At 36.2% G+C, this 15132-nt stretch overlaps 1 protein-coding gene across 5 annotated transcripts in view; it reads left to right on the forward strand.

The window, feature by feature from the left end:
* DLGAP1 (DLG associated protein 1) overlaps positions 1–15132 on the forward strand; it is a 415190-nt gene that overhangs the window by 151782 nt on the left and 248276 nt on the right. For all 5 annotated transcript variants that reach the window (XM_032122733.1, XM_032122742.1, XM_032122723.1 and 2 more), the window contains one exon: positions 4971–5080. The gene's annotated coding sequence lies outside the window, so the exon portion shown is untranslated. The remainder of the gene's footprint in view (positions 1–4970; positions 5081–15132) is intronic.

Genomic DNA, 15132 nt, shown 5'->3' on the forward strand with positions numbered 1-15132 from the left:
CTGTGAATTGATGTTTAGGGAAAGCCTATGCTTGGAATTTTTCCTTTATCTCCTGTGCAGACTTCTAACTCAGTTTCAAAAGCCATTAATATTTATGAGGTTGGGCTGAGAATAATACAACTGCAGTGAGACAGTGAAATGTCTGCCATTCACACACTGCTGTATAGTGGTATAAATACATATTTAAGTTTGAATTAATTAAATTGCATTTAATCCTTTCTCTGTGAGCTTGTAAACAGCAGCTCATATCAATGCTAGTATACATTTTTGGCAAGTGACATGTGCTGTCAGCATAATTTTAGACACATTTCATTTCTTGCATAGTACTTATCGCTAATACAGAATTTTAAACTTTTTCTCTTTGGTGTGCCAGCTGCTAAAATCAGAAGGTTTTTCCAAGATATAAATTTTTTGTGTTTTAAATGCAGAAACAATGGAATGCCAGTAGTGATTGTCTAGTGACTTCCTAAAGCAGCGTAATTAAAAATCACTCTTTGCAGAGCCCTTTAATTGGCATTGATTTTAATCTTTCAGGTTAGCTTCTTTGCAGTTCAGAGTGAAATACAGTCAAAAGACTGTATCTCTGTAATTGGTGGCAAGTACAATCAGGCTAAAAGTTCTCATCTTCTCAGCATGCCTTCCCCAGCAGGATGATGGAAGATATGAGCGGCTTATTATTGGCAACCTGGTGCTCCAGTTGTCTTGGGGAAAATAAGTGGTTTGCTCTGAGTATGAACAAAATCTTAATATGTTATTATTACTGTAGATCAGGAGCTGAGCTGTAGACATTGAAGTATTGCATTAATATTTGCTGTGCCTGGATTAGCTGAATTGGCAGTGCATTTAAGTGGGGACTTGGGCTTTCTTATTATTTACTTAATTATATTTGTAATTTACTGTGGCTGAGCACTCAGCATGATTTTTAATTGTCTGAGGGAGACTCTTAATTTTACAAATGAGGTGCAATAAATGTGTGTGATATTGCAGCCTTGGCTTTATAGGAAGAAGACTGAGTTTTCTGCTCATTGTTAAGCTTTATGGTAGTCCCCTTATTACTACACTAGTGTGGTTGTAATTAAATTTTTAGAAGTTCATTTGCCTATAGTTACTAGGCAGTCCTAATTTCTGTAATTATTATTATTTTGCTATAATTTGGGAAGAAAATATATGTGGTTCCTGCCCAGTGCTTAAAAAATAAAAAATTGTTGATGCTAATGGCTTAAAATGCACTAAATCATTATCTAAAAGAGGCCTCTTCTGAACATCAGAGGTTATCTGCCATTTGTCCCCCCAGGTGCTCACCCTCATTGAGAGGACGCAGTACATAAAAAGCCCCTCTAAGTAAACCTTTGTAATGGAAGAGATTTGGGTTGTTAATGCAGGTCAGTGTCTTGATATTGTGTATAGAAAAAATGGATACTCATGCACTTTCACTGTGAATTACTTTTAAAAAATACAAGAAGTGGTGAAAAAAATAGTGAAAAAAAGCACAGGTAAACATTTCATCCATTTCCTTTACATTATGTACTTGTTAATTAAAAATTATGCATACAAGCAGAACCCCAGGAGTGTAAAGAAGCATCATATAGAAGAGAAATGAAATGGTTTAGTATGTAATAAAACACCCGAAGAACAGCCCTTCATTTCTACATTGAAATTTGGTTTAATGATAATGGTCACGCTGTGAGTTTGTGTTTTGCACAGGAATGGTACAGATGTGATTAGAGTCTAAGACTTACAGTTTCACAGAATAATTTACCTAGTAAGGAATTATAGGCAGTTATCAAGTTGCTGAGTGTCTTGTTCAACTGAGTGTTCAGTATCTCTCAGGGTGCAGATGCCTCCCTAGGCACCTGTTCTGGGTTATTCTTTGCTCCTGTTCTTTGCCACACTTTTTCCAGGTTTCTTTTTGACAAAATCTAGCTAAAAACACATAAAAATTAGCATCGAGCTCAAAAGTATTTTTGTCCCATGCCCTGTTTCATTCATCAGAGATCAAAAGTAAAAATACAAGAACATGGCAAACATATTCTCTTAGCCTCCTGATGTCTTGAACTTTGGCTCTTTCTGAGCTGAATGTTCCTAAACATTTCTGGTTACCTAAATTGGGGGGATTTAATTTTCCCACACTATTCCTGACTTCTCTTGAATGCATGATTTGATGTCCATGACCTCCTGTGGCAGGAATTCCACAGCACAACTGCACGTTGCACAAAGGGCCACCCCTCTTTGTTTATTTGTTCAGCTTTCTTTCTTTTAATGATGTGACACTTAACCAGCTTGATTTAATGCCCTAAGGTTCTTGCATCGGGCAGAATGAGGAAAAAAGAAAAATGAAAGAAATAACTTTACTAATCCTCTCCATGCCAGTCATTATATTTTCAGAATCTTCCATGATTCAATTTTCTCTTTTGTCCCTTTGTCTATTCATTTGTCCCTCATGCAGAAGTCATTCTGTACTTTCCATCATTGTCTTGCTTTTTTGTGAACCTTTTCTGGTTTTCTGGTTGTACCTCTCTGATTAAAGAAAAAATAGGGAAAGTGGTCAAAGAAGATTAGCATGCATAGACATGCACAAGTAAGAAAGACCAAAAGCAAAACAGAAGAAGAATTAAAGAAATTTCAAAACTATTAAGCCAATGCTGGTTTAGTTTGGGCTGTTGACATGGATAGTACCATGTGTTCGTACAGAATCCGAAGCACTCTAGTCCATGGCCATCTCTGAAAACTCTGTCATATATACTTACATGTTTGCAGAAAGTTACTTCCAAATTTTATCTTTTATACGCTTTAGGTGGTGGATTACAGTGTGCTTAACACTTGTGTGATGCAGGTGATACCTTTACATTGCCTGCCTTTAGTGTCTCTGTCATCACTAAATACATCTGACAAGTTAAAATTTCTCTTCTCCAAGTGAACTCTCTCAGCTGAGAGAAACCCATCTGATCCCAGCTTCAGCAAGGTTCTCAAGCAAATCCTCAAGCATGGGCGTTTCATCAGAGAAGTCCTTACAACTCAAGGCTCTAAAGACCTGGAGGATTCATTCCTTCTGAGATTTATGTTTTTAAGCTCCCTAAGGAGATGTTATAAAAAAAAATCCAGTTTACTAGTTACAATTAAATATACTCTGTCAATTTTATACTCTTACGGAAAATCTGAAATGCTTACGGTGTAGTCAATATTGTAGGCAAATGAAAGCCTTCCTCAAAAGAGATCCTGTCAACAGGAAATCTATGCATTTCTGAAATAATTTTAAAGCTGTTTCTGGTTCTGTACCTCTCTCTTGATCCCACTGCCAATCTGATAGTTTTATCATCTCATTTTCCTACTTTGAGCATATTTTTTCTCCCACTTCTGACAAAAAAACCTGCACAACCAACCAAGAAAGACCAACTGTAGAGAAAGAACTGGAAATTTAGTTTTAGAATTAAAAATAAATATACTAAAGATAGCTATGTACCTCAAGGGAGAGGCAGGCCCTCAAAGCCAGCTCTACACAAAGTGCTGTCATTGGAGTACTAGTGGAATGTGTTTCTATCCCAACAGTAATGTCAGAGACTCTGAACCAGTGTCAGAATTTAGTTTATCTTGGAAACAGGACTCGCAGTGAATATAAAGACAGTAACAAAGAGGAGGCTGCAGTTGTCATCTGTTTGACTGCTTTAGAGGTCAAGGAATTCCCAGGAATAATCGCCTCTTGTGTACAGAAGCTGCTCCTGTCCTCTTTGTTGTTACTTGAAAGAATTTCAATCCAAAGCTTGATGTTTTACTAAACCGTGCATCCTGCGTCCAGAGGAATTCATTTATGGAAGTTTTCTAGCCTATGGGAAGTGGGACATCAGACTCTGATTGGGTTGGTCTCTTCTAGTTTTATAAGCATGAGTTTGTAGTATTTTCAGGTTATTTTTGCTCTGAAAATTTTTACTTGATTTTTCTGACAACTAACCCCCAATAGTTAACTGTGGTGTACAAAGGTATTTCTTTGAAGGAGCATCAAGAGATTGAAATAACTTAAGAACACATCAAACAACTTACTGTAGTGATAAATCTTCAGTGTAGTCCAAAGTTAGTATCAAAGCACCCTTAGCTGTAAATCTTTTTTCTTTTAATATGCTTTACAGTAAAAGTTTGATTTGTTAACTGCATTTACAAGACAAAATATTCACGCTTATGCTGGTTTGTACTTTCAAATTGTTCACATGAAAAAAGACAGAATAAAATAGGCTAGACCTTTAGGTGATGAGAAACAAAACTTGAAATAGTGAGATGACTCATAGAGAACAAATATAGAACACAGAGGAAAGACACTTATTTCTGTTAGCCTCAGTAAGTAGTACTGGAGAAATAAGAGGGAAAAACATGTATATCATTTGCCTTACAAGAGAGAGAAAATGGCTTATAAATAAGTATTTTCAGTTTATGTAATTTTTAAAAGTCATATATTTTAATGTGCAGTGACTTGCCATTCCAATTTTGTCCACTACCCACTGAATGCTGATGGGGGAATCACCGTGTATACAGCTATGTGGTTCAGGTTTTTTCACCATTCTCCTCTGCTTTTCCAGACACAGGCAGCAGGATTTCCATAGTGTTTTTGTAGAGTGAGAAAAGGTTGTGAAAGGGAGAGACTGGGGGAGAGGTGAGCTTGCAGAGATTTAGTGAGACAATCACATGTAACTAGTCTTTGTATTTTGTGGTAAAAGAACCAACAAACTCCTCATGCATTGTGCAGGGTGAGTAGAAAGTTGGAGATGGCACCACAAATGCAGCATTATACAATCAAAATATTCTTCTTTTTTGTTGCCAGAAGGAGAGTGTGGAACCATGTGAAAACCTTGCCATGGAACGCTATCATAAAACATCTCACCATTGCTGTGATTTTTAATGAATTCATAGAGCCTTGCCATGTTAATAATTTTATCTTGTTTCAGGCTAGTAGTTTTAACTCCTACACTTTGATTGTGTTTCAGGACAGTCAAGCATCAATTACTGGAACTGACATCTGAATTAAAGAGTGTGCAAAAAGTCTCTTCCCTCTTTAATTATTGAAACAACTAAAATGGAAAACTGACTAAAGGAGGTGAGTCCTTTCCTCTTATTCTCTGATCATTCTCCTTGATCTCTCTCTGCATTTCTTTTATTCATTTATCTCCAGATTTGCCTCGTGCAAAGGCAGGGAGCCAAATGATTGCAAACTCTCAACTGCTTTAATGGAAATGAAGGTAGCCTAGAAAATGAAGCATATGATATAACCCGTCTTTGTACTTACCTAGTGATACTGGCTGAGGACTCTGTTAATGCTGGGTGTCTTCAAAAGTTGTCGTGAATGATTTTCACAAGTCTGACATGAACATAAAAATGTAGCATATAAACTTAAATGTTGAGTATAGCCCCATAGAGCTGGATGTACCAGAGATGTGGAGAGAGTGTAGGGAATGGAAGAGGAAGAATTGATTTGGCCTAGAGGAATATAACAAAAGGGGGAGATCAGAGGGAAAAATGAAGTACAGAAGACAAGCATGGCAAGGGGTTGCAGCATCTTGGAAGCAACATTGAAATGGGCTGGAAAAGATCTGCTGGGGAAAGAACTTCCTTTTCCACAGTTTCCACAGATATTTTCACTTGCTTTTTTCTGTTTGTTTTGGGGTTCCTTTTTACACTAAGAGCTGACCTTATAGGACATACTGAAGATAAGCTGACCTCTAGTCTCTGGAACACAAATGCAATAGCAGTGAAATAGTTCACTACATATAGTGAACTATTGGTATTTCCCAGGGCTAATTATACTGAGACAAATTAAAATCAGTTCCATATCCTGTTTCTTTATTACCACATGGTAGGCTTACGCATACATGCGCTAGAAATAGGGAGATTTTTTATATCTTTTCAAAATGGTGGTCATTCTGCTTGTCATTTGATATGATTTTAAAAGTAACTCTTAAACTATGATATATTTGACTCATTGCAGTTCAGTTTCAAGCAATTTAATTGTATTATTAAATTAATATGTTAATCATATAATTGGTTATGGGTATTTTAGGTTAGTTAGGTATGATACTGTACTTCAATTTGTAAATTTCCCTGTTTGGAGCATGAGTTTAAGATACTGAATGAAACGTTTTGCATCTCAGGAATGCTCTTTGTGTCACTCCAAAGTGACTCTTTTTCATTGTTTTCCATTGGTGCAAAAAATTTAAATGGATACCTCCCTTTAAAAATATAATTTCTTAAAATGAGAATGTTATCTAATTATACAGCAGTAAAAATCGCTTTGTATTTTAGTAAATTTATTTTAAGAGGAGAAAATAGCAGAGTGCTGAAACATTTCCATAGCCATAAAACCGTACTCATGATGATTTATATTACAAGAGGTAGATAGATAGACAGATGGATAGATAGATAGATAGATAGATAGATAGATGATTCTGCATGTTATATATGTAGTATACATATATGTATTTATACATTGCAAGTATATATTTCTATGGTACATACACACAACAAAAAGTGGTAAATTTTCGTTGCAGAATAGGACTTGGAACTAGTGTGTATCTTCTGACAATGTGAAATAATTAGATCAGCTAATTTTTCCTCAGTTTGGCCTTCTGTAGAATTCTAAAACTTTATTGAAAGGGTGACATAAGGTTTGCAGTGGTGTATTCTTCCCAAGTAAAAGTTGGATTTTTAAGTTAGGAATTTTTTTTTCACAGTAATGCATTTGCTTATCACTTACCTATATTCGTATGCATTTTCATACCCACAAAAAAACCCCACCCTATCCTCTCAGCTCCTGGTAGCTTAGGTAAAATGGTTATCTCCAGCATTCCCAGTGTTCAGCTTCTTACAGCTCTTCTCAGCTTTGGCTTTTGTACCTGTGCACTTCTATGCACCTGTATTTGGCCATGGGTCTTTTTGAAGCATTGAGGAAATAAGAATAATGCAGTAAGAACATTATTACAGCTCAGCAATGACCTCCGCAAAATTTAGTAAATGCCAAAATACGTTGTCAGTTCGGATGCATCATGACAGATGCTTTCCAGCAATGCCATGTCCCATTTTTTTGCCTATACTTTTACTTGAAGTTCACCTGCATATAGGTTTCCCTTTTCTTAATGATGAGAAGAAACCTTTTCATTTAGTTATATGATTAAATTTGATTATTATTTTGGTGTTTTATGGAGTCCACCTATGCAGTGGATCCATCCAGTTTTGGATAGGGTATTTAGTAATTTGGATAAGGTATTTGACACTGTACTGTGCCATAAATCGAGTCCCTCCTGATGGGAGAGATCTTTGCTGAAAGTCCTTGCAAGGAGTTTCAAAGATAAACCAAGACTTTTCCTTGAGTTTCAATGTTTCCAAATAGTTGTTTATTAAGTCTTATCAGAGGAACAGAGCCACTAGTGTGACCCAGGTACAGCATAGAAGACAGAAAAGCAGGAGTGAGAGCGTCTTGTGACTCTTTATCAAGATTTACACAGCTTTTAAAGATATTTTAACCAATAGTTACTAAAAAAGTACATTATTTTCACTTTCCTACCAATTATTCAGTAACACAGGCAGGAACTGCGGAATTCTCTATCCAATCATTCCAAACTACTTTTACTGCAGAACATGGAGTAGTAGAAGAAGGAGAAGAAGGTTTAGAGAACAACAATCCTCCATTTTGATATTTTTTACTCTTATCTATTTACTACAAAGAGAAGCCCAAAACCTCTAAATTTTTCACCCTGTGACAATCTTACATAGTAGTCTATCACCTAATTCACACCACTGTATTTTCTAGTTGTTGTCTGACTGTTGGTAATTTTTTCCAAGGTTTGAAGCCAAAACAGTGTTGTTCAGAGGGGTAAGAACCCTTAAAAACAGGCAGAGAAATATTCTTGGGACTCTGGGTTCCTACAGTATTTAATATTTTGGATAGGGTATTTGTAGATCTGTACAGACACACACTCTCCTGATATATAAACCCTGCATATTCACAAGAAGCAAAGGCATCACTACTTGGAATGGAGACTTTTTTTCACTGAGTGTTGGGAGAAGAAGGTGTAATGGAACTTTTTCAATACAGAGGATTGTATTGGAAAATGCAGAAGGAACTGATTTTCTTATTGTAAATACTCTGTTAGAATTACACACACAAAAAAAATCCCCAACGTTCATTTTAGCATAAGCTGAATGTACAAAATGACAAAAGCTAAGATATAGATCTTCCTGTGAAGCTTCCTAGCAGTCCTTCTGTAAAGGGAACATTTGCAAAGGGCAAAAGGATGCAAGGTAGGGGCAGAAAAAATCGCTTAACAAAGGAAAACAGAAGAAAACATTATGCCATTGAAGAAGATATTTTGATTAGTGATACATTTATTAGAAAGAACAGGGTGTGGTCCACTTATTTTCATCAGGAATATATTGACAATATCAGTTAGGAGTTGGACTCGATGGCCCTTGTGGGTCCCTTCCAACTCAGAATATTCTGTGATTCTGTGAATATAATTTGTTGTGAATTTTCTTCAAGGGAAATGCAGACAGAACTTAAAGATGCCATTAAATCAAGACATGTTTATCATCAGGGAGAAGATGACTAGGCTTTGAAAAAGTCAGATAAAGAGAATCTATACGAAATGTGTTAGGGATGTGGATGAAACTGAACTTTAATGAGACCAAACAAAAGGAACATAATTGATCTTCTACAGTGAGAATGTATGGAAGTAATTTAAACCTTAAGGTCCTCTTGTCTTACTGGGAGACAGATAACGGATGTTTTGTACGATCTAAGTATGCGGAAGTCTCAGGATCTGCAAAATATTATTCCTTAGGGGAAAAGGACACAAGACAAAGAGAAAAAATTACCAGTTAAAAAATGTGATGATCTTTGATGGAGTACAAGGGGAAGCATAAGGTTTTTTACTAATAATCCTGGTGTGAAAGTAACAGATGTAATGAGAAAAATTAGAAAATTGCCTCAGGTAAAGTACACTGAGAAGGCAGAAAAGCTTGGAAGAGGCAAAGGCACTGCAATCAAATATAAAGAAAAAAAACAGATTTCTAATGCAAATTGAAAAAAAGTTGATTGTGACTTTTAAAGAAAGTATTTTAAAGAAAAATTCAGGCAGGACTTCTTATTATAGCTTAATAGCAATTCCCTGAGCAGTTATAGAAAGCTCAGAGATGAGAGAAAAGAAAGTAAACTGACTGTGAGATAGACAAGTGATATGTCTGTCTATTAGATAAAACAAGACATTTCAAATCAAAATTAAAATTTTGTATATTTCTACTTCCTTCTCTACTTATGGGAAAACCAAGCATCAAAATTAAAGATAGGGACAACTCTTTTAAGCATTTTTGCATCCAGAGCAAGTTGGGAGTCCAGGCAATATTCATAATGTTTTGGGATGAGATGGATACTGAAATCTCCTGGGCACTTAATAACTTGGAGTACCTTAGTGACAACAACAATTTCATAAGTCTGACAAATTATCTGTGTAGGCATAAGGGAAAAAGGAGACATAGAACCATAGAATCACAGAATGGCTTTGGTTGAAAAGGACCTTAAAGATCATTAAGTTCCAACACCTATTATAAATGTGAAGAAAAGATCAAAAACTGTAGATAGAGGGGTGCTGGGATACAGAGTCAAATATTGAATCAAAACCTTCATTACTATTGTAAGTAAGGAAACAATCATTAAGAACTAAAAACTATAGAGGCTTATCTCCAAGTAATAAAAAATTTTCATGAATCTGCTTATATGAGTTAAATACATAAGTTGGAGGAAAAAAGAAAAATTAAAGAGAAAGGTTGATATTTGATATAGCTAAGGACACAGACATTTCTTTCTGCATCTGTCTGAAAAAAAAGTCACTTCATCACAGCTAGGAGAAATAGAAGATAATTTCCCATAGCTATAACCAATTCTGTATCAAAATTTATTTCAGAAACGGGTCTTTGATCTCCTGCTTTTTGCAGTTGGTGTCATCTAGATATTTATTGACTGAATTCTAGACAAAGGGGTGGTCCTTCTTCCTGGGACATGTAGACTAACCTTTCTTTTTGGTGGAAGATAGGCTATTGGTGGAGGAAATTGACCCAACTTGCCAGAAGACTCTATTTCCTACAGTTGGCCTTAACTTCCGTAAAATAGAAGAATTTTGTAACCTTCAGAACAGTAGTATTTTTACAGTCTTTAAAGCATTACTACATTACACCTGCAGGATTTACACAGAATAATAAAAAATACTCCCTGTTTATGCTTTAATATAAACAATGTCAAGGTATTAAACAAAATCTTTTATTTATTTTTAAATAACTTTTTGTTTAAAATACTACTTTATCTGTTTCATAGCGTTTAAATAACAAAGTAAGCAGGTTGATAAACTCAGATGAACAGTCTCAGGAAAAGAGAGATAAAGCAACTTCAAGATATCATTGCCTGATTCCTAGCCAACGTGCCATTGCCTTGATAAATATGACATTGTAGAAGATGGGTGAAGAAGTGAGGGTAAATACTTAAGCATCTTTTTCCTCTTTGTTTATTCCACCTCTTCCTATTAATCCAGTGGAATGCTAAATGATGCTTTAATTTTAAAATACCTGTCCTTGTGACTTTCTTTTCCTCAAGTGAAAGTCACAGCCAAAACAGAGCTGCATGTGAGAGCATCCCTGAGGCAAGGACAGTATAGGTAATATTCTTTTAAGGTCTCTCAGAAGAGGTCAATCCTAGCTCAGGAATACTAGAATTATTCAACCTTCTTATGCTTTTCCATACTTTTCTTTAGGCATCTACTGCCACTGTGGTTTATGCCCGTGGCTCAATGAGCCTTTGAATTCACACAGAATGGCTATTTTTGGACTTGCACACTACTGGAAGTGGATGCCTGTAAGAAGCTTTTATGGTGGGACAAAAAGTAATGACACCGTTAACTCTGAGAAATGGAATATTTCTTGTATTGCCATCATTCTGTTCCAGTAAAAAAATTCAAGTTGGGCACGGTGGGAAATCAAATTTCCTCCCTTGGTATAAAATCATATCCCTGAAATAATTTACTTGTGTTAGAAACAAACCAGTGTATGGAACTGGCACTGGTTTTATGTCATGCTAGGGAGCAGTGAGAAGTCCCCAGGCAGGTGCAAAGGAGGAACTTTATTTGCAAAAAACCCGGCCTTTTTGTGCCATTAGTCGGTTGTTAGGTTACATAGTTCTAAGGCACAACAAACCCAATTTAACCAACCACCATACACCGCGGTGCGGGCACGAGGCATTCACACAGCATGCCTCACTTCCTCTTTTCTAGCTGAGTCACTCTCCCACAGTCCATTTCTACTTAGGCTAAGTAACAGGCCAGAGCCATGATTTTACCAGGCCTTCCCTTTACAGAGCTTTACCTATCGGTCACAGTTTTCGGCTGCCGCTGCAGGGAAGGATGCCTTTCTTTGGTTTGCAGTGCACACCGTAAGTAGACACAGGCACAATGATAAGTATCTCACCATCTCCTGGTGGCTTCATGCAATCAGGGACTGCACATTTATCCTCACACTGGGAAGGTTATAGGAAGCACGTCTGTCCTTATATGGTCTTCCTTTGTATTTTTATATGATTATAACAGCTACAACAAAAACATAATAAAAAAATATGATTCAGATAATCCTCTTAGTTCAGTGTTGCAGGGTTGGAACTGGCACTGTGCAAAATAAAAAGATAAATTTGTCCTTACTGGATAGTGGAAGTGTAGCCAAGGTACATTAGTAGCCTCTTCCAGCTCATAGGTAATACAAAATTATGGTCTTCTGAAAGCTTTATTTTATATGAAACTCTGCCATATGACTATTGTTTTAAACTGTTGATACAATCTGTTTTATTTCTATTGTATAGTTTCTAGTTATGTTTTGTTTTACTCCCTTTTCTTGCCAGTTCTTTCAGCTACATTCTGCATGCTGCAGACACAGTTTAAAAGAACTGTCTAATGATTTGGGGAAGGGACAGTATAGTAGTGTGTCACAGCTGGGCCATGGAACAGAATTCTAGTATTCTGGACTTGTATGCTTGAGAGAGACCACAGTCATGTTTGGGTGTATTGACTGTGTTCTTAAGACCAAAGGAAAAGAAAACAACGGTTTAAAAAGCTATCATTCATCAAGAACAAAATGTATAAGCATATTATTGAAGCTTTCTGAAATGCCCTTGCTCTTAAAGCGTGAATTTATCTGAGCACATTGATGAAGTTTAAGTAGGCTAGAAATTTCATCACATTGTTGTTATTTTTAGAAATTAAGAGAAATATCTCAGTGTTAAAAATCAGCACAATGAAATAATTTGCACCTCATTTTTATAAGCTGCCTAGGAAGTTATTTCAACAACTAAAATTCAAATCTTGCAAATCCTGGAAATCAGGACAATTTTAAGGAGTGAAAAAAAAATATAAAGTTATCCAAAGTGAAGTCTGATAATAGTTCAGAAATTGGTGAATTGATAAATACTGAGGAGGATAAGTTGCTTAAATGTTTTGGGTGAATCTGTCTGTCCTGTATTGATATAAAGATTAAAAAATGTTTTGGTTAAGAATTAGGCAGTACCAGAATAAAGGAATAAATATCCCAAAATAGGGATGTGATCCCATAAATCAAAGTTCTGAAAAGGTTTTTGAGGGTGTCGTGGTTTGAAACTGGGCATGATACGTGGTACATTACCAGCTGTAATAGGATTCTGCAGGTGGCAGGTTAAGGCACTACTCAGGCTTATTAATACATGAAGGCCACCTTTCTTTTCCAAACATGGCCACTGCAGCAAATACTGGATTAAGGTACTCATGCTTGAAGAAGTTGTTGAAAATTGGAGAGACTTTGGGAGAAACCACAAGATTGGTTCAAATGAGACTAAAAATAATGGCTGGCTTGATCAATATTGGGGGAGGGGGTGGAGTCGGAAAACTTTTCTCTCTGTGGATTGCAACAAAATATTGAACTTCTGAGACTCACAAGTATGACAAAAAAGGTCCAGTACGTGGAAGTTAAACCTCAAAATGGAAACAAAGTGCATATTTTTAAACAGAAGTAAATACACATCGGAACAATTTACCAAGCACTGTTGTGAATTCTTGTAACTTAAAAGATTTCATTTGGAATTAAGTCTAGGACTGCTGAAGCAATTTAGGGAATTAGATGCTCAAACATCCTTGAAATGTACTCATTAAATTCTCCAAGATCTTTTGGGTTCCTCTAGAAATGCAGCAGAGCTAAAAGCAGTGTGCTGCATCTGATTCAGAAGTGGGACTTGACGGAAGGCACTGTGAAGTAGTATCAGACATTTTCTGTAATGTTACACAGCAGGTTAGGCTCCACTGTCCCAGTGGCCTTTTATTCACAGAGTCAGTGTGTTTGTTTATTTGTACGTGAGAGCAGTAAAAAAGTGTTCTGATCTAATAGGAGCTACTTGACATTGCTGTTGAAGTACTTACACCCTACCTGTTCAATAAGGCGACTGTGATTCACTTGTGTTGCAGTAGAATATTATTTCACCTCCATTTTGCTGCTGGTAGGGAAAAGATTGAAAGACCAGGCCTGTGTGCAGAGATGGCATGAATATGGCACCTAAGGAACAGCTCTGTGTCTCTTGGGCTTTCAGCAACTGATTTTATTGCCAAAGCAGAAATTGTCGGTCATATTTCAGGACCTGCTCTGTGATCTGGGTACGTTGACCAGAGGAGGTCCTGAAATATGACTAGGTAGATATATTAGCTGAGCAGTTTTTTGGTTTTCTATAGTATTGTCTGTATAAAGAATTCACTTCAGACCTTTGTCTCTCACCAGGAAAACTTGGATCTTAGATGAGTGTGTCTGGCTGGCTCAATGTTACCTTTGTGAGAGTTACGTTGAATTAGAGGCTATATCAATGTGTTAAGCATCCAGTCATGCACCAGTACAAGCAGTAATTTTGCTGTCACTGGACACTGCAGTTCTGACTGTAGAAATGATCCATTTTCTTTCTTTTTTACGCTTCACTTCTCAGGGTCTGCGTGGCTAGAATACATCTGTCCTATAAACTGGATCTGTTATCAGTGCAAGTATTACTTGCAAGCCAATGTTCTAGTATTACTTTTAAGATCTATTATCTGCAATAGGATGATCGCAGAGAGCAAAGTAAAGCTCACCCATGAGTGAGGAAGATCACTGTATTCATTGAACGAGAGCCGAATTCTATCCTGAGTTTTGCTTACTCACACAGCTGAGTTTTATGAGACTCCAGAAATCCAAATTCCATCTGATAAACACTAAGTACGGAGTAGTAACCTAGAATATTGAGGGTTTGGGGCTTTTTCTTTACTCTATTTTTTTTTTAACAACATGGAAACAATTAATGTAGAAAAATAAGTAGTCTGCTTATGCTTATTAACACTTAATGTGTGTTAATAAGAAGTTAATAAGAGGGACACACAAGAACTTGTGTGTCCCTCTTAACAGTCTTTTAAACTTACCTTGTGTTGTATAAGAAAACAGTCCTATGTCAGCCCAGTGTTACGAACTCAGAATATAAATGGACATAATTTGTATAAAAGTGAATTGAGTTGAATATAAAATACAAAGATAAATGTTTATATAGTGGTTGATCTTGCATAGATATTTTGGAAATCTGTTTATCCGAGACATCAATAAGACAAGAGGGTTATAATACTGTTCAGGCTGTATAAGTATATAAAACCTATTTGTCATCTTTACGAAATACATATTACCAGAATACAAATTATATAGATGAGATTGCTGCATTTCTCATCTTTATCATGTAGATGTTCGATGTGATCTATCAAGTCCAGCAGTGGGATAAAGTAATATGTACTTTAGACAAATCACTGACAGCAGCTGCTGTGTGTCTTCTTTGCACAGCTTATTGAAGTTCAAAAGAAAGAGCATTGATTGTGATATCCAATGAGGGAAGAAAAATTAAAATTAAGCTAACTTTAAAATACATTATTGTTGGGGAAGATGAAACAGTAAAGCCTTATAAATATGATTGCCTGACAAAAGATTTTGGGAATATGAAAACTACGGGCAACATCGAAATGAAAGCCACTTTTGAAATACCAAGTCTTAGTTACTGAACAACTGGAAAACAATGGTATGGCCGACTGAAGGTAATCCCCT

This window comes from Corvus moneduloides, chromosome 1 (genome assembly GCF_009650955.1).
Source record: "Corvus moneduloides isolate bCorMon1 chromosome 1, bCorMon1.pri, whole genome shotgun sequence".
Lineage (NCBI taxonomy): Eukaryota > Metazoa > Chordata > Aves > Passeriformes > Corvidae > Corvus > Corvus moneduloides.